The sequence below is a fragment of the Prionailurus viverrinus genome, chromosome C2 (assembly GCF_022837055.1).
Source record: "Prionailurus viverrinus isolate Anna chromosome C2, UM_Priviv_1.0, whole genome shotgun sequence".
NCBI lineage: Eukaryota > Metazoa > Chordata > Mammalia > Carnivora > Felidae > Prionailurus > Prionailurus viverrinus.
In genome coordinates, this window is record NC_062569.1 from 98,917,770 (window position 1) to 98,939,499 (window position 21,730).

At 41.0% G+C, this 21,730-nt stretch overlaps 1 protein-coding gene across 27 annotated transcripts in view; it reads left to right on the plus strand.

The window, feature by feature from the left end:
• The window catches only part of ZBTB20 (zinc finger and BTB domain containing 20), a 767,438-nt gene that overhangs the window by 725,210 nt on the left and 20,498 nt on the right, over positions 1-21,730 (plus strand). The gene's annotated exons all lie outside the window — the stretch shown is intronic.

Sequence of the window (21,730 nt, forward strand, 5' to 3'; positions counted from 1 at the left end):
AAGTATTCTGAACTGATCCCCATAAAGGATGTCTAGTAACAGGCAGAGAGCTGGTGTGCTCTTTTTTAGAAGGAGGAAGATAAGACCAAGAAAGTTTCATTTTCAAAAAAGGACTCCAGTTATGCCATTCACGAACATAAACATTATTAATTAGGAAATGAGAGTCTAAATCTCCTGTTGTTATTTTCCTGACTTCACAAAGTGGGCGCGAAGCGGATGAGTCTGGGAGATCCCACTCCTTACTCGTTTCATCGTAAGAGCGTCTAGGTATAGGGACAAAATGTAGGGATCGAGTTTGGAGTGAAAGGAGCTTGTTCCACTCGTGGCTGGGCTGAGACCCTTCTGTCACTAGAAAATGAAACGAGAAAGAATGAGACCCAAATCTCTACAGCCCGTGTGGCTTGTACAAAGTTGCTGCCTGTATAGAGAAATCTGGGGGTCAGAAGCAAGGACTGTGTTCTGTGGACCATCGTAATAGTGACATCCTTGGCCCTTCTTGCCTGGCAGTCTCCAGCCTAATAGTAATTACAGGAAGAGTTGGAAAATAGCGTGGCACAGTGCCCATAGACATGTGCACACTGTCCCTACCTACCAGGAAGGTAGCCTGTTCCTGTGGAGAAGGGCCTGGAGCTCCTGCACGCAGACCTTCATCGCCTGGCTTTCTGCCACACCTTATGGGGAAGATTGCATAGAACCGCCTTAGCCCAGACATCCCCTGTTACAGCAAAATGAACGTTTTGCTGAATAGAGAAGGCACGGGGCTTCAGTTATTGTACTTTACCGTAAGCATCCCCTGGCCAGGCCTTGGCACCAGCGTGGATTATGTACAAGACACTGTACGAGCCTCCTGCTGCCACACAGCTCCTCGGTGACCCTGCGGGAGCCAGTAGATCTGAGCTCACAGCGAGGTGTCTGAATGCAGTTGGAAGGAGAACAAATAGGGAGGAGAAACCTAATCTCCAGCTGCTTAGAAAGTCATTCTGATTTTGCCATTAAGATGTGTAAGTCTTCTCTTCTCTAACCTGTTGTTTCAATCGATTATACTTTTCTACAAATATATTTGGATTGTAGTGTGTCCTGATTTGAGCCTACCCTTAGAAGAAAATTGTTTTTAGGAAAGATTCACAGAAATCTGTCCATTTGGAGATTGCTTGAGAGAAGACAGGAAAGAGGTTTATTTTAAGCTGTTAAATTTTTTGGATGCTCTTCTTGCATTCAAGAAGATTTTATTTTATTTTATTTTATTTTTTTACTTTCAAATGTCATTCTTACCACAGATTAATTTAAAAGCCTAATTTCTTTAAGGTAAAATATTCAGCTCCTATTTAGAACTAACAGATTTGGGGCATTTAAAAATAGTGCCCTGGACTTGTTAGTCTCTTTAACTTCAGAAACATTCCACCAGTGTGTGGTGTTCCAAGCTTTCACAAGTGCCTGAATTTTTATAGCACCTTTTTATTTGTTATGTGTTTAGCAGAAGTATTCTTAGCCATGCCTTAATGCCCATTTCCCGTCAGTCATTCTAATTCTTCCCAATTTATGGATGAGAAAACTGAGAAAATTGGCACGTCTATAGATGAATGACTTACTCAGTCGTTAACTCATTTGGTTACTGAGGGATGTTTATGGATTTGCTCTTACTGTGGGCAGCCTGAATTCTCTGTTCCAAGCCTATAAATGGCATTCTTGAAAATGTGCAACTACTCATATCGGTGACCGAGTTCTAAAACACAGGGGATCAGCATCCCCACAGAAGAAGTGTCCTCTCAGCATATGAACCATAAGGGCGGGTCAGACGTAGTGTTGCTGCATCTGAAGGACACAGGCCAGTGTTTTAGACATGTCTGACCCATGAAATTCTCAGGTGTCTATTTAACCTGCAGAGACACTTCAAATTTTGCAAAAGATCCCTGTAATATCCAAAACAAGAAGGAACATGGTGGAGAGAGGTTTTCCTTTGTGAGGTGATGAGGTTATTATTGCTACTGGAATGTGTGTTACTTTGCAGTGCACCCACTGACAATGGCCTCTTAGCAGGATTCCCCCATGCCTTCCTAGCCTGTCACCCCCTCACCATTTCTAAAAATCCAGTGGTAAATGGACTCAGATGATGATGATAATAATAACAGAAGGCGTTAAGGGGAGTTTTGGAATGCAAAGGGTAGAAAAGCCCAAGGTATTTGACAGAACTGGCTGAGCTCAGGCTCTCTCTTCAAATGCGTAAACAGGCCTAAACCAAGTAGGGGGGGGGGGGGGGCAGACGACACTCTCCCTGTCTTGACAACTATCAAGCTGTAGTGCGTCACAGTCCTATACATGTGACAGACTCCACCAGAACGTTTACTTGCGTGCTGCCTCCAGTTTGCTTTCCCCCAAACAAGGCTTCCAATGAAGAGACAAGTGATTCTATCCCCCACTCCTTTGGCAATCCTCCCTACTTTTGGCTGTAGATCCACCTATTCTGATGTCTTTGTTTTGTTGGAAGCTGACATCCCTGGTTACTTACCTTCTAGTGTTTTGCACCGGCCTCATCAGGCTGTCTCATTTCTTGTGTCCTTGCCAAGATGCACTTATGCATTAACAGTTTTTATTTATTTTTAATTTAACCTTTACACATTACCAAACTGTTGTGTGGGTGGGTTTAACTTTAGCTCTGTAGGTAGCATGACTCTGCTGGGGCTGAGCACCGTGGAGGAGCCTGCCCGGCCCCTCCTTTCCCTCTCTGGCCTTCTACCTTCATGGGTCTTCCCCCTCCCAATCTTCCGCTCCCCCCCCACCTCCCCCCCCCCCACTCCCCATCCAAGTCCCCAAGATTAAAATTTTTAGTACACTTGGTTCAGTTTGAACTTTTAAGCAATTTTTAGGGAACAAAACAAAGGGGATTTTTTATGGCAAACTCCATTAATGCCACATTAAGGCTGACATTTTAATTACCCCAAAGTCAGGAAATGCAAAGTTCAGGTTCCCACAGCAACAGCAACTGTCCCCTTGAGTGCAGGCAGCACAGCAGACTCTTTGATTCCCTGATTACACAACACCAGGCTCGGGAACATTGTTTCTTATCCACGTATGTGGAAAGGAACATGGCTTTTACCCTTTGTTTTTCTCCTGTAACTACAGTTGAGGCTATGGGTCTTTAGCTTCTCTCCCCAAACCATCTATATGTATTATCCTGGAACGGAAGGCTGTTATGGCCCTACATGTGCACACGGACAGAATTAAAGTTGCTGTGGGAACATTAACTCTGATTTCCGGACTTCCGTGCCAGTCACATTTAAACCATAATGTTGTAATTTTTGGCATGTAATAAATGTGCATTTCATGTACACAGACAGAAAGAAGCATAAAATGTATTTTAAAGAGCAATTAATTACTAACTTTGTGATTAAAAAACATTTGGTGCATGTTCCTTCCCATTTAGCATCAGCTGCTGGTCTTAGCCAGGCCTAATAGATGACATACTGTGTCTCATCCTGGATCTCAGATGTACTTACTGTATGTTCCTGTTCTTCTAGATAATTAATTCCCTTAGTAAAGCTGTAGGGGGAAAACAAAATGGAAGGAATATGCAAGCATGTAAATAGGGTAAAGGATATTTTGAAGGAAATGATTCATTTCTGCAAATAAACCTCTTAGTCCCTGATAGAGAGCCAGAAATCTGCTAAGTGGGTGTAGACAAAGGTTTCTGGCCACCTTAGAGCATCTGGTCCAGGGCTATAAGAACAACTTGGAAGCAGATTGCCCCCCTGAATCCCGGGCATGCCCAATGGGAGAGTGATTTTACTCTGTAATAACTTTTCAGGCTTAAGGATTAAAAAGTCATTTTACTCTGGATCAACTTTTCAGCTTCTGCTCAAACTAGAAAAGTTGTAGGGAACCAGCTAAAATATGGGCTTTGCTGATGAGCCCGGTTGAGAGAGTAGTATTTTCTCTTCCTATTTGAATCCGGTTGACCCATTTGCATTGGGGAAGGAAGTGTTTCAAAATAAATGTTTGAACAAGTTTGTGAGTGAAAGGGATCAGTAGCAATACCCTAAGGTACAGTGTTTAAAATCACAAACGCTTGGGCGTTTATTCAAGACTGGGTGAGATAGCATTCTACTAAGAGGATGTGCCGCTGAAACTCTCCAGTAACGCTTTAAGGGGAGCATGCTCATGAAGAATTTGAACCTCTGTCCTTGCTATCAATTCGTTCTCTCTCCTGCCGTGCATTCCTTTTTGTTCAGTTTGTTTGCGTATGGTATTTAACCTTTAGGAAAGATACTTCAGTTTTACAAGGCTCTGATTTGCTTTTACTTGGGCTGTCTGTATGTGTGAATGTCTGTCTGTATGAGTGAAAACTGCTCAAGCAAGTTTGAAGGTCTCCTTGGCAAATTTGTGTGTGTGTTCAGAAAGTTTCCAATCAGAAAGCTGATGCAATGTAAAACCTTCCAAAATCTTCCTGAGGCACCTGTTCACATGAAAAGATTGGATTTCTGCTGGAGGTGCTCCGAAGGCAGTGTTTATAACTGAAGATCTCTGTTTGGAGTGCCAAAAAATGAAAAACATTTTGGCCCCCAAAAAAACCTCCCTAACTCTTCAAAATGTATAATCAAACAAAAGCTTCATTTGGATTCAAATGCATGTATCTCAGCAGATGTGTCTAAACTAACTGGAATCCCACAGGAGCAGCTGAACTGGATTTTGGTATGTCTTGATAACTGAGAGAGTTATTCTTAGGCTTTGGAAGGACAAAAATGGTCCATCTGTGAAGAACCGTAATAGAGACATGGCAAAAAACAGCATCCTCTGAAAGAGTTTATTTATGGAATTTAGGACAAGTTGGACAATCCTGAAAACATTTTGGGGTCACACTAATTTGCAGAAGAAACATAATCAAAATTGGAGGGAATGAGTATCCACAGATAGCTATTATCCTATGGCTTTGCTATCAATTTTCTACTGGAGACCGTATCAGTTAAACAGTAAATAGAGCCATCTTTGGTACAACTGTGTGTTCTCATTGTCCCCCAAGTGCCCCGCATTCCTCTTTATTCTACCTCCTATACCATAAAGAATTACATATTCACCTTTTCAGAGCTAACAGTTTAAATTGTCTTTCTGCTATATCATTAGCCAAGTAAACCTCTTACCTATTAAATGTGGATTCATTTCTTTATAGATAGTCACTCCCTTTATAAATGGTCACCTTTCTGCCTCTGAGCTAATTGATACATAATCTCTTTGGAATTATTTTTATTACCTTTGATAGCCTCTTATTTAGAGATGTCGGTGCTTAGTCCAGCACTTGCCAATGAGAAGCCCAGTTAGTTGTGGTTTTCGTTTGGTTTTTTTTTGTTTTTTTTTTTGTTTTTTTTTTTTTGCTCTAATTCCTAGAGTCTCTACTTAGTATATCTGGGGACACATTTATTTTTAAAAGTCTTTTTCTTGAAGTTTCATGTCACAGTTACCTCTTTTTATAAAATGGTCCCTCTTTTTCAATTTGTTCCCTCCCTACAACAAAAATTTAACTGGCTGTCTTCCATGGTCACTTAATGCAATAATTTCTGGTAGTCCTCTCCCTCACTCATTCATGCATTCCTTCATTTAGTCATCCATCAAATGCTACTGAACCCTGCTTCTATGCCAAGTCCTCAGTGAGGACAAAGGGTCAAGACAGCAACAGGACACTATCCCCTCAGTGTTCCCAAACACCCTGCTAAAACTATAAACCTGTAAGGGGGAGGAGGAAGGGTGTACAAATGCAGTATTAAAGTATTCTGAAGGTGTCTGGGTGTTTCAGTCGGTTGGGCGCCCAACTCTTGATTTCGGCTCAGGTCATGATCTCACAGTTGTGGGATCAAGCCCATGTCTGACTCCATGTTGAGCATGGAGCCAGCTTAAGATTCTCTTCCCCTCTCTCTCTCTCTCTCTCTGCCGCTTTACCACTCACGCTTTCTCTCTCATACAAAATAAATAAATAAATAAATAAATAAATAAATAAATAATTTTTAAAGATAAAAATAAAATAAAATGAAGTAAACCGTTCCTGACGAGGGAGCCTGAAGCAGTGGGAAGGTGACATTAGGCCTGGATCATGAAAGAGCAGGTGTGTGTAAGGCAAAAGAGGGTGGGAATGGCATTCCAGACAGAAGGAACAGAAGGGAAGCCACAGGGACAGACAGAGCACGGTGTTTTCAGTAAATAGAGTAGTTCAGTTATGATACTAAAACCTTCTTAGGCTTTACTTCATTTTAATATAAACCTAATAGGACAGTTTATATGTGGGTAACATTGCCTGTCATTAAAATTCATCTGGGCTGAATTGCATATCCCTTCTAGAGACATTTCCTCCCCAAATAAAAAGTAAAGCAAGATGCCCACTTGTTTTCTAATGGGCAAAAATGCCTTCTTTTCATACGATCGGTAGATGTAGGAAAGTATTACGAGGGACCTGGTAATACTTTTCTGATGAGTAGATTCCAAAGTAACTTTCCTTATTGAGAAAGATTCATTCTTGGAGCCACAGAGTCACCTATTAGTGTCATGCTGGAACTCTGTCACTAACTCACGGTCTCCCCAGATTCTAGCAGTCTGTCCTCTTATGAAGTCCTCCGGTCCCCTGGCAAATCCTGGCCCATTGCCTCAAGTTACCCCATGCCCTATTGTTCTCCCAAATAGTGCATAAAGGTGCCTATGATTGCCCACATAGAATTGGTAAGACTGCCTGCTGATTTTCAGGACTGTATTCTTCATCTTGCCATCTCCCATCTTTAATTCTTATCTGCAGCTGCTAGTGGCAGTTTCATATGTGCTTCCTCCACTAGTGGCAAATTTCATTATATAAAATTAGTGTTCCTCCATATCTGTCAGGGATTCTCACATCCTGACTTAAAAAAAACAAAAATTTGCCTCAGAGATGGGTCATTTAGGATCAATTGAGACCATGTACGAAGATTCTAGAAATTGCTTGCTTTAAGAAATTTCAAGTCAAACCCTTCCACCAATCACCTCACATCCAACTACCATAGTCAACCCAATCCCCCTTGTTAACGTATCAGCTAAATAAGCGCTTTTTGCTTTTCTTCTGCCTCTGTATCCTTTGTTTTCTTTAGGGAATGTGTAGCAGTTAGTACTTTTTACCAGCACTGAAAGAGATTAAGGTTTACCTGATCTAAATCCATTGTTACTCAGATAAGGAAACTGAGGCCCAAAGAGGGCCAGTGTCATACCAAAAGGTTTCCACATAGTGAGTGAGTGGAAGAGACAAACAGGAGCCCAACTCCTCCTCCCATCATACTGTGCGGCCTGGTACCCAGTTGGCTTCAAGGACAACTTATGTTTTCTGAACAGTCAGGACTCTTCATTTGTCAATCTACTGAATGCTTTCAATGTGGAGGACTGGATCTCTGTGTTGTGCAGGATGCAGTTTTATAAACTGGAGCCCTGTGCACAGAGACTTGGGATCTCGTAGAGAATATCATAGACATTCACAAACAACTACCCTGCAGAGTGGTTAAAGGTATGTCCCCATTTACCTGGACTCACCACAGCATTGATTCATTCACTTGGCAGGCATGTGTAGGGTACGTCTTATGTGCCTCACCCTACACTGAGTTCTGTGGGGATACGAATGTAGAGACAACCAGACCCTGCCACCAAGAATCTTAAAACTTAGTGTATGTTCTTAAGTTACCATTATATGAGATAGAAAGAGAAAGTTCATAAAAGACATTATAACGTGATTAATAGTAATATCCATTCAGTTTATCAAAAAAGATTCCATTTGAACTCTCCTGAAAAACAAATAGAATTCTTTTGGCGGCATGGCATTAGGATAATATGTAAGGAGTTTGCATTTTGGTGCAAAGCTGTGGACGGGTTTTAAGTAAGGGTTGCCATGCTCAAGGCTTTGCTGTAGGAAGATCTAATTTAGCAGCAAGGGTATAGAGAATGCATGGATGTGGGAAGGGGTGGCTGAGTGGAGGGGAGGAGAAAGCCTAGGAAGCTTTGTCAGTAGTTCAGACTTTTGGTAACCCGAAGGGAACTAATGATGAGCCAGGTTCAACAGACCTTGTAGATGAAGGTGGACAGCTCCAGGAGCTGACTGTTAGTTAAGAGAGAGGAAATCATCAAAGATAACTCTAAGATATCAAAAAGAGAAGATACAAAGGAAATGTTTAGAGGAGTATAATACAGTTCAGTTTTAAACAATACTGAGAATGAGACACCAGGGGTAAACCCAATGGAGACAATTAACAGAGTCACAAATAGGGTAGTGGAGTACAGCAGGAAGATTTGAAATTAGCAAATACTAGCAAATACTTTCACCAAGAAGCCATACTTTATGCCACGAATATAGGAGCAAATTCAGAGAAGACTTTGTTGAGAGAGAAAAAGGAAATGGAATATTTACAGTGAGTGATAAGAAAGAGAATGAGGAGGGTGTCTAGGTGGCTTAGTCGGTTGGACTTCCGACTTCTGCTCAGGTCATGATCTCACGGTTTATGGGTTTGAGCCCCTCATTGGACTGTGTGCTGACAGCTCAGCGCCTGGAGCCTGCTTTGGATTCTGTCTTCCTCTCTCTGCCCCTCCTCCACTCACACTCTGTCTTTCTATCTCTCTCAAAAATAAATAAACATTAAAAAAAGAAAAGAAAGAGAATGAGGACCCAGCAAAAGGAGGAAAAGAAAGGAAGGTCTAAGATATAGGAGGAACACCAGGATAGTACAGAAAGACCCTCAGGGAGGAGAAGGGTCAGCAGTGTTGGGTGCTGCAGATATTAAGAATTGGGAGCTTTCTGGTGGCTGTTAAGACAGCAGAGTCAGATGCATCACAAAAACACCATAAAATGGGGTTTAAGAGCAATGAGAAGATGAATGAGAAAGCAACAATCATGCAGTACTTTTTAAAGAAGTTTAATACTTTACAAAGAAATAATGAACAGGTAAAACAAAGGTAGGGTAGGGAATATTTTTATGATATGAGAGTCTCAAGCCCATTTACAGACAAAAGAATAAAAACCAGTGTTATGAGAGACTCTGCAATCAACTGGTCAAGGTGAGAGAGAATTAGACCTTCCATGTGCATGGCAATTGGGATGATAAATTTATGTAAAAGAAATTTGAAGCCACTACCCAAACCCAACAAATCAGTAATTGTATATTAGTTCTTTCTCTACTCCTTTCCAACATTGCTTTCTTTTCCTTTCAGCTACTAAGAACTAATGCCCTGCAAGAATTGTACATGTCTTCTTTGGATGCCTTCACAAACATTCACTCACCCTCAGTAATCTCTAAGCATTAGCCAGAGGACAGGTACCATATACGTTGAGCATTAACATTTTCTAAAAATGTTTTAAAACAGGTTCTCTTAAGGCATAATCTTCTTTTAAATGCCACATTCTTTTTTTTATGTTTTATTTATTTTTGAGAGAGAGAGAGAGAGAGACAGAATATGAGCAGGGGAGGGGCAGAGAGAGACATACACAGAATCCACGAAGCAGGCTCCAGGCTCTGAGCTGTCAACACAGAGCTTGACACAGGGCTTGAACTCAGGAAGTGTCAGATCATGACCTGAGCTGAAGTCAGATGCTTAACCAACTGAGCCACTGCCACATTCTGTGAAATTTTTTTATGATAGGTTCAATTCAAATAGCTCTGCTTTACAGATAACAACCTTATGTGTTGTCTCATGTACTTCTTCATTTGCACAAGAGATCCTCAAGTTCATTGTTTTGGGGAGGTTTTTTTTTTTTTAACTTTTTATTTGGGCTGTATTGTTCTCTTTGATGGCTGAAGACATGCCTAAGGCCACTGTCACCTGGACACACAGTATCTACACTTCCTTCTACTTCAGGTTCGTGCTCTGAACCAACTACATCAAATGCAACTCTCTGCTATTAAATTACCTCTGAAACTAATAAGAAAATTATTTTGTCACTACCAGAAGTTATATAAACAACCATATAGGAGAATTTTGAATGTGAGTCTTTATCATCTCACAAGAATGAATTCATAGTTGATACCAAAATGGACCTTGAGTTTTGCCTTTCCTATCCAACTTCAAAACAAAATTTCTTCCTACTCATTTATTCTCAGTGGTTTTAACTAAGTTCATATTATTGGTTTTATACCAAGATCCCATGCAGTATTCAAGCAGGCATACATAATTTGTTTGTTTGTTTGTTTGTTTGTTTGTTTGTTTCAGAAGTAGAACTTAGTGATTCATCACCTACATATAACACCCAGTGCTCATCCCAGCAAGTGCCCTCCTTAATACCCATCACCCATCTAGCCCATCCCCTGCCCCCCTCCCCTCTAGCAACCTTCAGTTTGTCCTCTATAGTTAAGAGTCTCTTACGGTTTGCCTCCCTCTTGGTTTTTATCTTATTTTATTTTTAAGAGTGCTTGGCATGGCATGAAGAACACCACATGAAGAATTTCAAGAAGTGGTATCTAAATTACCTTTGTCATTTTTTTTGTAATCATTTTCTTTTCTGTATAATCACTTATTGTCTCTTTGCCCCATATCTCAACTGGGTACTTAGATATAAGGAGACAGTAGAAGAAAGGTATATGTAAATTTGAGCTACAGAGCATAATTCCGTGTCTCATGGAAAATACACATGCAAATTCTGAACTTCAACCATTAGATGTTAACTCCAAGGGAAAGGATGCATAGCTTTTCCTCAGGGAAATAGTGTAGGTTTCTGCATGCAGGACAGGGTGGTTTGGATTTTTTTTTTTTCCAATTTTAAGAAAACCCCCAGAGGGGCGCCTGGGTGGCGCAGTCGGTTAAGCGTCCGACTTCAGCCAGGTCACGATCTCGCGGTCTGTGAGTTCGAGCCCCGCGTCGGGCTCTGGGCTGATGGCTCAGAGCCTGGAGCCTGTTTCCGACTCTGTGTCTCCCTCTCTCTCTGCCCCTCCCCCGTTCATGCTCTGTCTCTCTCTGTCCCAAAAATAAATAAACATTGAAAAAAAAAATTTTTTTTAATTTAAAAAAATAAAAAAAAAAGAAAACCCCCAGAAATCTGATCTATTCCATTATATTCCTGACCTAAGGGTCCCAGAGGAGTGGTTGGATCCTGGGCTTCTGAAGTAGACAGTAATCCTGGGTCTACATGCTGAGAGGCACTCCAAATGGACCTGCTGTCCTTGGGCAGTGATACAGGCCGAGGCTTCATGGAGATGTCACCCTCTAGTTCCAGAAGAGGGATTCCTCTAGAAGAGAAATCGTTGAGGTACCAAAATACCATGACTGGACCTCCCTGTCAGAGTCTATGAACTTCCTAAGAAGATATGCACACATGTATGCTTGCCTAAGTGCCATATATACTGAGACACAGTATATAGCTTTCATTAGGCTGGGTTCAGAGAACAAAAAGAAGGAAAGAGCCACTTCCCCAAGACATAGCCCACACAGAATCTGCACGCTCAAACCCGGCCCCCAAAAGTAAACAAAAGAGCAAGTCTGATGTGAACATCCGTATGTGGACTGATTCCTAGAGCCCTTTCGGGTCCCTTCAAGATGCCCACAGGGCAGGGCCAGGTATAACAGACCTCTAAAGCCATTTCTTCAACACCTGATAATGGAGTAGGTTTGCTCAGAAAATGTTTTCTCACCCCCATGGTCTACTTATTTGCTCTTTTTAATGTGAACTTCAGCCTATGAATGCATTTTACATGCTTTTACTTAACCTCCCTATACTTCCATTTCCTCATATGCGTAATGAGGATGTGAATAGTATCTGTCTCGTGGGGTTATTATAAGGAGTAAATGAAATGCTATAGGTAAAGCTTCTAAAACCGCACCAGAAAGACCGCCAACACTCAGAGAATTTGAGCATTAGCTATAGTTTAAATGTTTTAAATTATTAAGTAAATATGTACTAAAATTGATGCAACATAAATGATGTATGTCATAGCAGCAGGGGCCGCATACTTCCCCTTGAGAATGACGGAGACAGAGGCCCTGGATCTGTAGGACAGCATGTGGGACACTTTCCCCCTCACTTCAGGAAAAGGCCACTTTCCCTTTCCTTGTCCCTTCTCAGATTCAGGCCCAGGTGGACTGGGAAGCCTCTCCATTATCTTTTGGCCTTCTTTTACGCCCTCATTGGTGTTGGTGTGGATTTTGGTTTTTTTCCTGACATTGGCAGAGGACTGATATTTTGCATCCACTGTGTGTCAGGTACATTCTGTCATTCTCACAAAAAAACACTCCATTTTACAGATAAGGAATCTGCAGCCCAAACAGCTTCAAAAATCTCTCGGAATGTTTCCTTTTCGACATGGGGAAGGTGTAGATTATTCTTTATATGATATGACAGTCTGATAGTGTTGATCTGTGGAGTTCCTTCTTGTCCTCAAGCGCATTCCAGTCAGTGAGAGATTTTCCAATTATAGAGAATGGCTCTGTGTGCTGCATTAGCTCCGAATACAGATGCTCGTAGCATCTGTACACACCCCTCCCACACACCTTCCTTTCCCTGAAGCCACCTACCGGCACTAATACCAGAAAAGGCCGAAACATGAGGTCCTCAGAACGGGCCAACAGCTGTGCTGCCACTTCCAGGCCCCCTCCAAAGAGACATCCTTACAACTAAAGAAATGCACCTTTCATCTTTTTGAAAGACCGTCCACCCCATGGCTTCAGAGTATTATGAAAGAATTGAAAATAGAGGCCAACTTAGTTGGCCAACTCAGTCACTCTGTTTTGCTGCACAGTAGGATTGCCCTGAATCTCCCAGCTCACTTATCTTCTTCCATTCTGAAGCAGTTTGCAGGAGCTGAAAGAATATATATAATCTTAAGAAATTCAGGAAGACTTGTTGGCTCATTGTACCGAGTACGCGTTTCCTGTCCCGTGGGTTTTGGGTAATGCGTGGAGATAATTGTGGACATTTGCTTCTCCTCCCTCCAGAGAACTTTTGCCGCTGAGTATAGAATTCCAGAGACACATGGGTATGGAACTTGAGCGCACAGGTCTCTTAGTAAGAGATGCAGTTGAAATGCTAACCTAGATTGTGTGAAGTCCACATAAATCTCAAGTCAGAGCTTTAAAATAATGAAATTTTGTGATTTCTGATTCTCATATGAAGTCTTCCTTAAATCATGCTGACGGCTATTCAGCAGAATCCAAAGACACCATTTAGATGGTACAATATCTACAGACAAAATATATGTGCAGCTTGAAAAGTAACGATCCCTCAGGGTTGTAGCCCCACCAAAAGAAAAAGAGAGAAAAAAAAAAAAGGTAGCAGTTGCAATCTGAACTCTCAACATTGTAGCCAAGAAAGGAATGGATATAACAATAGAACGGGAGAGATTCAAGACAGAACGTCTTAGTTGAAGGAGTCTGGACGTTCAAGAAATATGTTTCAGAAAGACTCAGAAGAAATATTAGGTAAGACGAATCATCCCTGTTCCTCAAATAACATGCTAGCAGTTAAATTAAGTGCTTCTTTGGGCCAGTTGGAAGAACTCATGAGGAAAGAAATCCTGTCTTGTTCTCTGCTGGATCCTGAGCACCCAGCAGAGTGTTTGACCATAGTAAGTGCTCAGTGAATAGTTGTTGAATGAATAAATGAATGAATGAATGTGGTGTGGGAGAATGGAGCAAAAGCAAGGGTGTATGGTGTTTGTGAGCATTTTGCCCATTTGTGGAAGTATAGGTACTGATTTTTTATCAGATTTTTTTCCTTCAGCAGACCTACGAAACAAAGTGCATTGCAGATACCCTCTGGTTTTTATGCTGGGAAAACAAAATCCTTTTCTGTTGGATGTAGGCTGCTACATGTTTTGATTCTAGTAACAATATGGCAGGGTTAAGGTCAACTTTGTAGTATAATCTGGTGCCTTTTTTTCATAGATATCATGAAAATAGATACTTATTTTCAAGATGCTCAAACAGATGATTAGGCGAAAGCTCCAGCAAACCTTGAAACAAGAAAAAGGAAAGGTTTTCCCACTCCCACCTCCCATTACTGTGCCATCCTGCGGAGTTTTCTGAAACCCCACACCCTCCTCCTTGTTTCACCCTTTTCCCTGGTCTAATCCTTGTCTAGGGAATACAGTATGTGCTGTCAGTCTAGCAAGGAGACAGCTCTTGAGAAATCCACCCCCTACACAGTGCTCCCAAGCACCTCTCACGGGACTGGCATGATTTGATCAGCAGCAGACAGAGCTGGCCCAAGGAAACAAGAGCTTGGCTTAGAATCCCAGTGCCCTCCTGCTGGAAGGGCCCTCAAGAGAGTTCTTCACACCCGGCCTCCCTCAACTGGCTGGACACTAGAAGAATGTGTAGGAAAACAGGCTTCTGGCTGAATGAATAGAGGGTTAAATGAATGAGAGATGAGTTCACTCCTCCAGAGTCTCCACCATCCCACTTGAATAGAAAGCTAACTTTGAAGCCACTCTGTTCTCCATGGAACGATTTTGTATATACTCAGCTTTGGAATTGGAATATGGTTGCCATCTGTGGCCAGTGCATAGGACTAAGGAAGCACTGAGGTGGGTAGGAGGGGGCCACGAGGGAAGAAAAGAGACACTTAAAACGAGCTAATGATCTCCTTTGTGTTGGAGTCTAGGTTTCAGAACTTCAGTCCTGTACTTCAAGAACAAAACACCAGTGTGTCTTAGACCACACCAGGCGCCGGTACATCAGATAAGACCTGCGCTGTGTGGTGTTCAGCCACTGAGCCTCAAGAAGTTCTGAAAGTGAAATTAAAGGAGCAAACTGGGGAAACTGAAAGGAGTAAAGGCTTAGGGAAAACACACAGTCACAAGGGCTCTGCAGATATGTGTCTTTGGGGTTACGGTAGTTCAAAAATGAATCTACTAATTAAAGAGTTGGAAGATGCTATAAATCCCAGGGATTTGAGGATCTTTAGAAGAAAGGAGATACTTCTCCATACACTCTGAGTACATTGTGATCCTTTGGTAGAATCCAAGGGTGCAAGTGACCTGGCTATTGTGCGTCATTGTGCGTTTAAACGGTTGATTGAGAGTTACCGACAGCTCTACTAGAGGCGGGGGCGGGTGGTCTTTTAAAACAGAAAAAAGCTGTTAAGCAATGCCAGTAAGACCTGAGAACATCTCTGAAAGGCAGTGAATAGCTCACAGGGCTTCCTCGTTTCCCTGGTATTATCTGTTGTAAACTGTTGGTTATGGCGCAGAATCATGTTGATAATTTATATACTGAAATGACATGCCAGAGACTAATAATTAAGCTGAGGATATGCACTGGAGGAAAAAATTATTACAGAAAAGTTAACTTTGCTTTTGAAAAAGGTTAGCTAGTCGGTTAAGTACAACATTGGAAGGCAAGTATTATTATATGAAGTTTAACAGTGGCTCTGTATCTCAGGTGTGAGAAATTTACAGAGTAGGGAGATGGAAATCATTTTGGCCTTGCAAGGAAAGAATCTCATCAGGGATGTATGTAATACAAGTTTAGAAGCATTGACAATCCTAGGCATGCACAAATCACTTTACGGAGCACAAAGTGATGGCCCCGCAGTGCCTCACACTTGGTGCGTTAGAGTGGTTGAATCAGGAAATATCTGTTGGCTGCATGAACTCTGGCCTTGACTCCCGTCTGCTGTTAGGAACAAGATCCACAACTGTGACTCAGCTACAGTCAGAATGTTAGTACTGCCCTAAAATCTGTCTGGTATACAAGTTTCTTTTCCTAGGATCCCTACATGCCTCCTTATTCTATTTTATTTCTCCTACCACATCCCTGTGAAGCATAAGAATCTTCATTTTACAGATGGGATAACTGGTCCACCTAAATAAATAAATAAATAAATAAAATTAATTCTTTGTCTTTCAATATGAAATGATTCATAATCATTATATGCCCCAGTTCAATGTACTGTTTTTCCACATTATTTTAGGTTTCCCAGGAAAAGGACATATTTTATCTTTCTCATTATTATTTTTAATTGGTTTCCAGAAAAACTGAGATAAAAACAGAATCTAACAAATATCTCATGGAGATATTTGGTGTTCTCTTTTCTTTTAAGAATAAATGAAGACTTTCTCTGCTCCTCTGTCTCCTGGCTCTCTGCGCAGATAGTCAAAATCCCATGCCAATTTTCAAGCAAATAAGAGCTCATTCTAATAGCTAGATCACGGTCCCTTCTGTTGAGGAAATGGCCTTATGAATTCATGTCTGGAACCTACAAAAGTTACTTTGGTTATAAACCTTACCAATTTTACCCGAACATTTATAAACAGTACTGATATCTGACCTGGTTGTAAGTTCAATAAAAAAAATTATGCTCATCATGTGAAAGGCCAAAGAGAAATCTAGTGTCTTTATTCCCTCTGGTGACCTACACTAAATAGCGTGTATTTACTTATTTACTTTGTAAATGAGGACACCCAGTGGCCACCAAGTGAAAATATTCTAAACAATCTCTGACACTGTTTATGCAAATATACATATCCAGTTATCACAACTGATTGATAGAGATCTCTCTAACATCTGTGAGCAAGCAGTTTAGCTTCCCTAAGTCAGGCAAGGGTGGTGGGACTTTAGCCTGATCATTTTTAGATCACATGAGAGACTGATCGTCTCTTCTCACCTGGGGTTTTAAGGTATGGCTCTGCTTTGAGCTCCACTGACTCCTCAGCCGACAGGAGGACCTAATGAGCTGTCTTTTGGGAGAAATGGAATCCAGGAGATGGGGACAGTAAGGCCTGTGTCAGAAATCATAAATGATTGAGCACAGTTTGTGAGAAACTCAGTGAACTCATAAAAAACCAATTGCCTTAGACCTTAAATGTGTACTGAAAATAGAACTGTGGCTCTTCCTTGATGAGAGGCAGTAGAGTAATAAAGGAGAGGGAGAAGAGCATCACTCAAACTTCAGAGACAGAAAGACTCCCTGGGACTACAACATGCAGTACCTCAGAGAAAAGGTGTAGCCTGAAGTTCCCATTGATATTGTCAGCATGTTCAGGAAGTTCGACAGAGACTTGACCTAACAAATGCTCAGTTAGGACCTACTCAATGTAAAGAAATGTGTTGGGCAGTGTGAAGGTTCAGTAATTTGTAGTTGTAGCTGTAGTTATAACAAGGCAGGGTACTAGCCTTCGGATGCTTCGATTATTCTCGTAGACCCAGACAAGCACAAGTGAAAAGAGACAGTGGTCAATAATATACTAAATTAGGTAGTACATGTGTAAGAAGTTCAGACTTATTTCTCAACATTCAGGTGGAAGAAACATTTCCTTATTTCTTTTTTATTTATTTATTTATTTTTTTAACGTTTATATTTGAGACAGAGAGAGACAGAGCATGAACGGGGAAGGGTCAGAGAGAGAGAGGGAGACACAGAATCTGAAGCAGGCTCCAGGCTCTGAGCTGTCAGCACAGAGCCAGACGCGGGGCTCGAACTCACAAACTGCCAGATCATGACCTGAGCCGAAGTCGGCCACTTACCCGACTGAGCCACCCAGGCGCCCCACATTCCCTTATTTCTAAAGCAAATTAAACCTGTCACTAAAATAGCAAGAAATTCCATGAGGTTTCAAGGCTCCTCTCCCTTCCCCAGACTTGTACAGGGACTTAAAAAATCTAGGGAGAGGTCAGATCCTTAGTCCACAGCAGTCTCCGTCATCAACATTGCTTGTCTACATGACAAAGACCCTGGTCCATCTGACTGCTGGGCACTACTGCTGTAGCTGGGTTTAGAGATGCCCCTCACCCTCATCCTTGCCCCAGGTGCATCACTGCTCCTGTCAAGGCAGTACCCTTTTTTATGTCCATCCTCCAGAAGTGTACCAAGAAATTACCCCAACTAGAGTTGTATGTAAGCAGAGACTTCAAACTTTATAGCACCTTCCCCCATTTGAGGGGTAATTATTTTTCTCCCCTGACAGGCCACCTCAGTCTACCTCCAAAGCACCAGCCTCACCCTCCTCACCCTAGTAAGGGCCTAGCTTAATTCCCTTAGAGGGCCTAGATTCCCAAAACAAAGCTCTCCATCTTGGGGCTTTGTCTTTAGGGCTTAACTTCTGATTTGGACTGTGAAGCCACAACTTCCTAAGACAAGAGAGCCCAGAACTATGTACAAGCTTAGCTTTTCTTAATTGCCTTATTGCTATGAAAGTTTTCTCATTCAGTGGGGAAAAGAAAAAAAAAAAACAGAAATTAATGTTTCAATCTATTACCTCACCAACCAGTCGGAACTAAGAAAAGAGAGAAATTAAGATGGACCCGGCACTCAGAGAAGGGCTCCACAGAGAAGGAAGAACTTTTTATAGGGTTCTCAAATGGTCATAAGGTCTGGTAAGTAGAGGAAAGCACAGAATTTCAGAACTCAGGACAAATTCAGCAGAGGAGAATTAAGAATAAGCTCTTGCAGTGCATGCAAGAGATGGCAAAATGTCCAACTTCTTCGATTAGTTCAAAGATTTTATTTGGGGAAAATGGGAAAATAAGATCCAACCAGTGAAGTGAGATGAGATTATTAGAATGTTACCTACAGCTATAGAAGACTTACAGCTTAATATCTTTTCTCCTATGACAGGTAAATAGTACTAAAATATTATATGAAAGAACACATAAAGTATAATAAAAATAAAATAAAAATGAAGCATCTTACTCCTCATTAGAATAATATGAAGTATGCCTTCTACTTCCTTTATTTATCCATGTCTCCCAAGGTTTTGAGTTCCAACAACACTTACCTAGGATCTTCTTCATCCTAGAAGACTTACATCTTATTCTTTCTTAAGGAAACTCTGTGCCTGGTTTCATGATGGATCGCCCTAGCTGGGCTGTCGAGAGGTAGTTTCAACTACTTGTCCTAAACATCAAATCCCCTCTGTGCTTCTAACTTTTCTAGTAATCCAGAAAAAAATAATAATAATAACCTTTTTCCTTGGCTTTTCCTTGTTGCTTTGAGATAGAAGGCCTTCATTTTTTCAGTAAAACAATCTATCATGGCTCAAGCCCATGCCCTCTATAGAGAAACACTGTAGCCCCCTTCTACCAATACACAGAACTGTGCTTGAAAACCAGTTGTCACATTGGACGTGACTTATTTTTTCCCGGAAGACGTAAGCAAAGAGAACATTTGAGCATTGAGCAAATCTGAAGATCTGCTTCAAAAGCAGTTTCAAAACAGTGCAGCAACAGAGGACCAAAGGAAGTTCTGTGGATTGGGAAGTTCTGATTATTTGAGTAAAAAACAGCTTTTTTAAAATGACACTATGGGGTTCTGTTTTCTCACTCATTGAAATTCAGATAAAAGTTGTCCCAAAGTCAAAATATTAATTTCTTACTTAACTATACTTTAACACCAGTTGATATTTTCCAAAGGAATGCCATTCCTAGGAGTTATTCTGGATCTTTGAACTCAGTCAAATTAAAAATGTGTTTTTCCTTTAAAATAAGTACAGGATGATATACAGATCAAAAGAAGAACAGATTAGTAAGTAAGAAGATGCTGGTTTCTATATAAACACTTTAAAATTTTTAATTTCTTTTCAAGCAGAAGGGCTGAACTTATTAACTGTACATTTGAATATAAAGATCCTTCTTTAAGGCCTATCCAAAGCCAAGTTCAAACTGCATACTTTAACTGTGAATGTAAGTAGATCCCTTTGTTCATTTTTGTATCCCACCCACGGATGCAGCATCTCTGTGTTTTTGTTCCCCAGATTTAGTGAACAAAAGAAAAGGTTACAATAGGGCAGCAGCTAAATTTGTAAGGAAAGAGCTTTATAAAAAAAAATCAAACTCCTAAAAGGTGTCTCAAAAGGTTTATGATATAAGAGGATTTAAAGGCATCAACCTCAGATTTCAATGACTTTCTTCCTTAGTCCCAGCAGGTCCTGCCTTCTCAAGAAGAAGTCATTTCATTTCAGCGTTGGAATGAGGGCATAGGTGTCTTTCAGAATGTTGTCTAGAATTATAGCTGTCCGATGCCTTTGTTCCCAGAGTTAAAACTTAGCTTTCACAAGCTGTACTATAAGAGAATAAAGAAGGTGTTTGAACATTCAGTGTTTTGTTCCACTGGAATCAGATGCTCAAAGTATAGAAATTCACAAAGCATGTGGCTTGATAATACCCCAAGCTGAAGTTTTAACTTATATTTAGAATTGGTTGCATAAAATTGATGTTCAATTACTTCTTGATTGTTTGATTATATCCTCACCTCATAACTAAAGGGATTTGAGTTGGCTTAAAAGAATACTCAATACATTAGTAAATATGTAGGTAAATATACTTACATGTAACTATAAAAAAGAAATCAGAGTTGAAGTAAAATAAGGAATTGACACTAGAATGAGGCCAGGGGGTAAATTTGACTTAGAAAAGCATACCATGAGGTCCCATGTAGTTCTGAAAATTTGACCTAAATTTTGATTCTGAGCTCCAGGTACGATTTTCACAGGGTCCACAAAGATAAACATAGAACCAGCTTTTCCTGGGCACTGAGGTCAGGGAGAAGTTGATTGATGAGTATACGTTTCAAATATCAAAGGTCCTTAAGGATGAATTTCTTTTCACTGTTTTAGATTTTAGATCACCTGTGTCCTTATGGATCCATTTCCAAGAGGGTTTTCTCAGTAAATGTTTCACTCATGAATTGGTGAATATTCAGGTGACCCCCAAAACAACTCCATCCATCAGTCAGTTGTATTTGCAATGCTAGATGCATAATCAGGCATTTCTCAGTCCCTTCTTGGAGGTAACAGCAGACTGAATGTGGAATCAGGCAAGCCAAAGGCCTGGGCTGTCTGAGAGAGACTGTGAGAGCCTCCAGAGCCAACTCAAAAGGCTTCCGTGGGACTTTTCCTTTGGCCCTGGAAATCCCACCGGCAGTATCAGTCTCTTCCTATCCTTCAGACGAAGCATGAAGCTCTTGCTTTTTGGTAGAGTGAAGAGAGGGGGAGGACGGCAAGAATGGAGACTCAATCCAGATTTGGGAATGGGCCTGAAGATCACAGAGTATATGAGTTACTAATTCACAGTTTTTCCCCCTTGTTCCCATACTTGAAGCTTAGGAAAACTTAAGGGTGTAGCAGAAGGAAGAAAGGGAGGGAGGAAGAGAGAGACCGGAGAGAGGGAGGGAGGGATGGAGGAAGGAAGGAAGGAAGGAAGGAAGGAAGGAAGAGAGGGAGGGAGGGAGAAAAAGAAAGAAAAGCCGTCTGTTTGAAGTACTACAGGGCTTTCAGGTGAACTCTACCTTGTTGGCTAGATTGGAAGTACACATTAAGATTTTTTAAAAAAGAAGTGCATATTAAGTTTGTATTTATTTTTTGTTCAATTTATACCACAATATCTCATTTTTAACAGTCCAAAAAACATTAAGGGATATTTCCTAGTTCTTATATGGATTTGTGTTAACTTTCAAAGGGGATCCGCTCTGATAAAAACCTATAGTCGGCTTCACCAATTGTCAGACTATATAGCTCTGTTCTATTCCTCCAGATCTCAGCTAGTGTTAGTACTTTATCATCTATATTTCTGTTCTTTTTTTTCTCTTCCTTTTCAATCCTATTTTTTTTTTTTGAATCATTCTCTTTGGAAGGGTAAGTGCTGTCACTTTGGCTAAGACTGTGGCGTTGATCACATAAAATAGCATCCACTCAAGTAAATGGGAAATATCAGCCTGCCGGCCTGCTACCTCAGATGCAATCATGAAGGCGACATCAGTTTCAGAGGCTCTGATTACTGAAAGTAGTTAAGAGCAGCCTGAGGAGAGATACTTGATTCTCGATTCATG